The following is an 8,288-nucleotide window of genomic DNA, read 5'->3' as shown; positions in this document are numbered from 1 at the left end:
TATAAAGAGAGAGTATAAAGAGAGAGAGTATAAAGAGAGAGTATAAAGAGAGAGAGTATAAAGAGAGAGTATAAAGAGTAGAGAGTATAAAGAGAGAGAGAGTATAGAGAGTAGAGAGTATAGAGAGTAGAGAGTATAAAGAGTAGAGAGGATAAAGAGAGAGAGTATAAAGAGAGAGTATAGAGAGAGCATAAAGAGAGAGAGTATAGAGAGAGTATAGAGAGAGAGTATAAAGAGAGAGAGTATAAAGAGAGAGAGGATAAAGAGAGAGAGGATAAAGAGAGAGAGTATAGAGAGAGTATAGAGAGAGAGTATAAAGAGAGAGAGGATAAAGAGAGAGAGTATAGAGAGAGAGAGAGGGGATAAAGAGTAGAGTATAAAGAGAGAGAGTATATTAGAGAGAGTATAAAGAGAGAGAGTATAAAGAGAGAGAGTAGATAAAGAGAGAGTATATAGAGAGAGAGAGTATAGAGAGAGAGAGAGAGAGGGGGATAAAGAGTAGAGTATAAAGAGAGAGAGAGAGTATAAAGAGAGAGTATAAAGAGAGAGAGAGTATAAAGAGAGAGAGAGAGTATAAAGAGAGAGAGAGAGTATAGAGAGAGAGAGAGAGTATAAAGAGAGAGAGAGAGTATAAAGAGAGAGAGAGAGTATAAAGAGAGAGAGAGAGTATAGAGAGAGAGAGAGTATAAAGAGAGAGAGAGAGTATAAAGAGAGAGAGAGAGTATAGAGAGAGAGAGTATAAAGAGAGAGAGAGAGTATAAAGAGAGAGAGAGTATAAAGAGAGAGAGAGTATAAAGAGAGAGAGAGTATAAAGAGAGAGAGAGAGTATAAAGAGAGAGAGAGAGTATAGAGAGAGAGAGTATAAAGAGAGAGAGGATAAAGAGAGTATAAAGAGAGAGTATAAAGAGAGAGAGTATAAAGAGAGAGAGTATAAAGAGAGAGAGTATAAAGAGAGAGAGAATAAAGCGAGAGAGTATAAAGAGAGAGAGAGTATAAAGAGAGAGTATAAAGAGAGAGAGTATAAAGAGAGAGTATAAAGAGAGAGAGTATAAAGAGAGAGTATAGAGAGTAGAGAGTATAGAGAGTAGAGTATAAAGAGTAGAGAGGATAAAGAGAGAGAGTATAAAGAGAGTATAAAGAGAGAGAGTATTAAGAGTAGAGAGTATAAAGAGAGAGAGAGGATAGAGAGTAGAGAGGATAAAGAGAGAGAGTATAAAGAGAGAGTATAAAGAGTAGAGAGTATAAAGAGAGAGAGAGTATAGAGAGTAGAGAGTATAAAGAGTAGAGAGGATAAAGAGAGAGAGTATAAAGAGAGAGTATAGAGAGAGCATAGAGAGAGCATAAAGAGAGAGAGTATAGAGAGAGTATAGAGAGAGAGTATAAAGAGAGAGAGGATAAAGAGAGAGAGTATAGAGAGAGAGTATAGAGAGAGAGAGAGAGGGGATAAAGAGTAGAGAGTATAAAGAGAGAGAGTATAAAGAGAGAGTATAAAGAGAGAGTATAAAGAGAGAGTATAAAGAGAGAGAGTATAAAGAGAGAGTATAAAGAGAGAGAGTATAAAGAGTAGAGAGGATAAAGAGAGAGAGTATAAAGAGAGAGAGTATAAAGAGTAGAGAGGATAAAGAGAGAGTATAAAGAGTAGAGAGGATAAAGAGAGAGAGGATAAAGAGAGAGAAGATAAAGAGAGAGAGGACAAAGAGAGAGAGGACAAAGAGAGAGAGTATAAAGAGAGAGAGTATAAAGAGAGAGAGAGGATAGAGAGTAGAGAGGATAAAGAGAGAGAGTATAAAGAGAGAGAGTATAAAGAGAGAGAGTATAAAGAGAGAGAGAGTATAGAGAGTAGAGAGGATAAAGAGAGAGAGTATAAAGAGAGAGTATAAAGAGTAGAGAGTATAAAGAGAGAGAGAGTATAGAGAGTAGAGAGTATAAAGAGTAGAGAGGATAAAGAGAGAGAGTATAAAGAGAGAGTATAGAGAGAGCATAGAGAGAGCATAAAGAGAGAGAGTATAGAGAGAGTATAGAGAGAGAGTATAAAGAGAGAGAGGATAAAGAGAGAGAGTATAGAGAGAGAGTATAGAGAGAGAGAGAGAGGGGATAAAGAGTAGAGAGTATAAAGAGAGAGAGTATAAAGAGAGAGTATAAAGAGAGAGTATAAAGAGAGAGTATAAAGAGAGAGAGTATAAAGAGAGAGTATAAAGAGAGAGAGTATAAAGAGTAGAGAGGATAAAGAGAGAGAGTATAAAGAGAGAGAGTATAAAGAGTAGAGAGGATAAAGAGAGAGTATAAAGAGTAGAGAGGATAAAGAGAGAGAGGATAAAGAGAGAGAAGATAAAGAGAGAGAGGACAAAGAGAGAGAGGACAAAGAGAGAGAGTATAAAGAGAGAGAGTATAAAGAGAGAGAGGACAAAGAGTAGAGAGGATAAAGAGAGAGAGTATAAAGAGAGAGTATAAAGAGAGAGAGTATAAAGAGAGAGTATAGAGAGAGTATAAAGAGTAGAGAGTATAAAGAGAGAGAGAGTATAGAGAGTAGAGAGTATAGAGAGTAGAGAGTATAGAGAGTAGAGAGTATAAAGAGTAGAGAGGATAAAGAGAGAGAGTATAAAGAGAGAGTATAGAGAGAGCATAAAGAGAGAGAGTATAGAGAGAGTATAGAGAGAGAGTATAAAGAGAGAGGATAAAGAGAGAGAGTATAGAGAGAGAGAGAGGGGATAAAGAGTAGAGTATAAAGAGAGAGAGTATATTAGAGAGAGTATATTAGAGAGAGTATAAAGAGAGAGAGTAGATAAAGAGAGAGTATAGAGAGAGAGAGAGTATAGAGAGAGAGAGAGAGAGAGAGAGAGAGGGGGGGATAAAGAGTAGAGTATAAAGAGAGAGAGAGAGTATAAAGAGAGTATAAAGAGAGAGAGAGAGAGAGTATAAAGAGAGAGAGAGTATAAAGAGAGAGAGAGAGTATAAAGAGAGAGAGAGTATAAAGAGAGAGAGAGAGTATAAAGAGAGAGAGAGAGAGTATAAAGAGAGAGTATAAAGAGAGAGTATAAAGAGAGAGTATAAAGAGAGTATAAAGAGAGTATAAAGAGAGTATAAAGAGAGTATAAAGAGAGTATAAAGAGAGAGAGAGTATAAAGAGAGAGAGAGTATAAAGAGAGAAACAGTAGAACCTCCCCAACAATCTCATGACTGTTAGCGTGCTCTGCTCTCCTCTGCCAGCTTCTCAAAGGGACCTGGAGGTAGCCTACATGTCACTGTGACCCACCGTGAATTATTGGCGAGACGCTCTTTATTAGAGAGAACATAATGCGCTTGGATTGAGTTACCCTGAGATTTGGTCAAACAGCCTCTTAAAAGGAACAAGCACGATGCTGTGAAAACGTCTAACTCTGCCCGTCGAAACAAAAGTCCCAGTATTTCTTTGTCGGGAACTCGGACTCCAACTGTTTGAGCGCTTTGTTCCGAGCGAGGGGAAATTCTTGGAAGAGGAGAAGTGACTTAAGTGCGACTGGCAGACCCAGGCAGAGCGAATGCTGACGACTGGCGCTGTCCAACAACAATATAAATGTCTCTTTCCACTGCATAAGGCTCAGCTTTGTCCATATTAGTGGGCAGCTACAAAGACAGCCTTGTGCTGGTAGTAGCTAGTAGAGGACAGAAGGTTTCTAGACAGTACAGACATATGTAGATACCGTGGCTCATGGTAATAATAATATGATATATGGACAGTTATGGCTGGGGTTTGACATGATCAAACACAACTAGGGTTAGGGCCTAGTAATGTTCTAATGGGGTCAGCCAGGACCTAGTAATGGTCTAATAGGGTCAGCCAGGACCTAGTAATGGTCTAATGGGGTCAGCCAGGACCTAGTAATGGTCTAATGGGGTCAGTCAGGACCTAGTAATGGTCTAATGGGGTCAGCCAGGACCTAGTAATGGTCTAATGGGGTCAGCCAGGACCTAGTAATGGTCTAATGGGGTCAGCCAGGACCTAGTAATGGTCTAATGGGGTCAGCCAGGACCTAGTAATGTTCTAATGGGGTCAGCCAGGACCTAGTAATGGTCTAATGGGGTCAGCCAGGACCTAGTAATGGTCTAATGGTGTCAGCCAGGACCTAGTAATGGTCTAATGGGGTCAGCCAGGACCTAGTAATGGTCTAATGGGGTCAGCCAGGACCAAGTAATGGTCTACTATTTTTGGTCAGGTCACATTGTCAGGAAAACATCTAACCCTAATAATGTGTCTTGGACATCCATATTAAATTAGTTAGAAAACTACTAACCCTGATAACATGTCTTGGACATCCATATTAAATTAGCTAGAAAACTACTAACCCTGATAACATGTCTTGGACATCCATATTAAATTAGCTAGAAAACTACTAACCCTGATAACATGTCTTGGACATCCATATTAAATTAGCTAGAAAACTACTAACCCTAATAACATGTCTTGGACATCCATATTAAATTAGCTAGAAAACTACTAACCCTGATAACATGTCTTGGACATCCATATTAAATTAGCTAGAAAACTACTAACCCTGATAACATGTCTTGGACATCCATATTAAATTAGCTAGAAAACTACTAACCCTGATAACATGTCTTGGACATCCATATTAAATTAGCTAGAAAACTACTAAGCCTGATAACATGTCTTGGACATCATATTAAATTAGCTAGAAAACTACTAACCCTGATAACATGTCTTGGACATCATATTAAATTAGCTAGAAAACTACTAACCCTGATAACATGTCTTGGACATCATATTAAATTAGCTAGAAAACTACTAACCCTGATAACATGTCTTGGACATCATATTAAATTAGCTAGAAAACTACTAAGCCTGATAACATGTCTTGGGTGTCTAAAATTGATAGACATTTTATTTTGAGGTAAACTGGAAATACTATGCCAAAGTTCAATAGAATGCAGTGTTTTCCCTCCTAAATATGCTGAATAATCCCAGGCATCTACAGCTGTACTGTACAGTACCAACCCAATATCACTGTTAGTCTCAAAAAGAAAGGAGGACCAACACACTCTTCATATAATTCATTAAAATGCCTTTATTTCTATGGCATGTTCAATGGAAACACCGTTTAAAAACTCTGACGCGTTTGGGCTGCACGATCACTGTTAGTTCAACTAAATGTACAATACACACCCAATTATTATTATTTTTTTATTTCACCTTTATTTAACCAGGTAGGCTAGTTGAGAACAAGTTCTCATTTACAACTGCGACCTGGCCAAGATAAAGCAAAGTGCGACACAAACAACAACATAGAGTTACACATGGAATAAAAAAACATACAGTCAATAATACAATAGAAAAAGTCTATAGACAGTGTGTGCAAATGAGGTAAGATAAGGGAGGTAAGGCAATAAATAGGCCATAGTGGCGAAATAATTACAATATAGCAATTAAACACTGGAGTTATAGATGTGCAGAAAATGAATGTGCAAGTACAAATACTGGGGTGCAAAGGAGCAAAATAAATAAATACAGTATGGGGATGAGTTAGTTGGATGGGCTATTTACAGATGGGCTATGTACAGGTGTAGTGATCTGTGAGCTGCTCTGACAGCTGGTGCTTAAAGTTAGTGAGGGAGATATAAGTTTCCAGCTTCAGTGATTTTTGCAGTTCGTTCCAGTTATTGTCAACAGAGAACTGGAAGGAAAGGTGGCCAAAGGAGGAATTGGCTTTGGGGATGACCAGTGAAATATACCTGCTGCAGCGCATGCTACGGGTGCGTGCTGCTATGGTGACCAGTGAGTTGAGATAAGGCGGGGCTTTACCTAGCAAAGACTTATAGATGACCTGGAGCCAGTGGGTTTGGCGACGAATATGAAGCGAGGGCCAGCCAACGAGAGCATACAGGTCGCAGTGGTGGGTAGTATTTGGGGCTTTGGTGACAAAACGGATGGCACTGTGATAGACTGCATGCAATTTGTTGAGTAGAGTGTTGGAGGCTATTTTGTAAATGACATCGCCGAAGTCAAGGATCGGTAGGATAGTCAGTTTTACAAGGGTATGTTTGGCAGCATGAGTGAAGGATGCTTTTTTTGCAAAATAGGAAGCCGATTCTAGATTTAATTTTGGATTGGAGATGCGTAATGTGAGTCTGGAAGGAGAGTTTACAGTCTAACCAGACACCTAGGTATTTGTAGTTGTCCACATATTCTAAGTCAGAACCGTCCAGAGTAGTGATGTTGGACAGATGGGCAGGTGTGGGCAGCGATCGTTTGAAGAGCATGCATTTAGTTTTACTTGCATTTAAGAGCAGTTGGAGGCCACGGAAGGAGAGTTGTATGGCATTGAAGCTCGTCTGGAGGTTAGTTAACACAGTGTCCAAAGAAGGGCCAGAAGTATACAGAATGGAGTCGTCTGCTTAGAGGTGGATCAGAGACTCACCAGCAGCAAGAGCGGCATCATTGATGTAAACAGAGAAGAGAGTCGCCCCGAGAAATGAACCCTGTGGCACCCCCATAGAGACTGCCAGAGGTCCGGACAACAGGCCCTCCAATTTGACACACTGAACTCTGTCTCGCCTGAACCAGGCGAGACAGTCATTTGAGAACCCAACCCAATATCACTGTTAGTTCAACTAAATGTACAGTACATACCCAATGTCACTGTTAGTTCAACTAAATGTACAGTACATACCCAATGTCACTGTTAGTTCAACTAAATGTACAGTACATACCCAATGTCACTGTTAGTTCAACTAAATGTACAGTACATTCCCAATGTCACTGTTAGTTCAACTACTTTGAGCTCATACAACCACATCACAATACTGCAGTACGTTCTGGAGTTTCCAATTTGCTCCCAAAGTTAGTTTTTTTACAATGTTTTACCTTTATTTAACTAGGCAAGTCAGTTAAGTACAAATTATTATTGTACAATGACGGCCTACCCTGGCCAAACCCTAACCCAGACGACGCTGGGCCAATTGTGCACCGGCCTATGGGACTACCAATCATGGCTGGTTGGGATACAGCCCGGGATCAAACCAGGGTCTGTAGTGACGCCTCTAGCACTGGGATGCAGTGCCATAGACCGCTGCGCCACCTTGGATTATAGTTGAGTCAGACACTACACTACTGCTTGACCAAACTCCCGTTTGCCAGTGCTATAGGTATGTGACAGATACTGTAAACACCCACCAACAATTAAAAGACAGATCTAAATATTTACATGGTCACTTGATGTTATTTCTAATACCAATGCTTTTTCAGGGAGCGAGCCATGTTCATTTCCACTCTCCAGCGCATGCCAAACCAAGTTCATTTCAGGAATGTGATACAATACCTCAGCTGGAAGGCCAATAAATTGAGTACGCAAATACTTTTGGGGCCAATATCTACTTAATTAACCTTTAAAGACGTGTGGAAATGCTAAGCTGTACGGGAAATAGAGCATCTTAACAAAATGTTAGTTTGTCAGATGTTTTTTACACCTCAAAAGTAGTAATGTTGAGATGTTGGGATGTCCCATGCTATCTATTGTGTAAATCCAGCTATATGCCTCATTCCATAATGAATGGAAACCTTTTCAAAGTTTGATTTCACCAAGACCTAAAATACTCCTGTAGTGTATTCCATGAAGCTGACTACAATAGCCAACAATTTACCAGGAAAAGGCCGACCTTCAAGTCAACATTTCTCAACTCTTTGAAACATGGAACGCAGTCCTGTTTACAGTAAACCAGTGCTTGGCAGATTGGAATGCAGTAATTTAATTTAATTCACAAACCACACATTTTTCTAGTAAAAACATTGCCATTTTGCATGGTATTTAATGTCCCTAACCACCTCCAAGCAAACAAGAATGCAGTTATCACGTCAGAAAAAACATAAAAGTGACAGCCAAAATGCAGTCATGATTTTAATCTCCACACATAAAATTTTAGGAAAAGCCCACACAAAGAAATCTGCCTCCATTTTGAAGCGTACACTGGATAGCTCCATCTGTGGACAGTCTAAGCCAGATGGCCTAGTAGTAACCCAGCTTTGATAAATAAACTGTGTGGGCCATAACACTTATCCAGGCCAGACCTGAGACAGATCATTAACCAAAGCCAGACCTGAGACAGAACACTAACCTAGACCAGACCTGGGACAGAACACTAACCCAGACCAGACCTCGGACAGAACACTAACCCAGACCAGACCTGGGACAGAACACTAACCCAGACCAGACCTGGGACAGAACACTAACCCAGACCAGACCTGGGACAGAACACTAACCCAGACCAGACCTCGGACAGAACACTAACCCAGACCA

Source organism: Salmo salar, chromosome 11 (assembly GCF_965601325.2).
Source record: "Salmo salar chromosome 11, fSalSal1, whole genome shotgun sequence".
NCBI classification, from domain to species: domain Eukaryota; kingdom Metazoa; phylum Chordata; class Actinopteri; order Salmoniformes; family Salmonidae; genus Salmo; species Salmo salar.
This window is presented reverse-complemented; position numbering follows the sequence as displayed.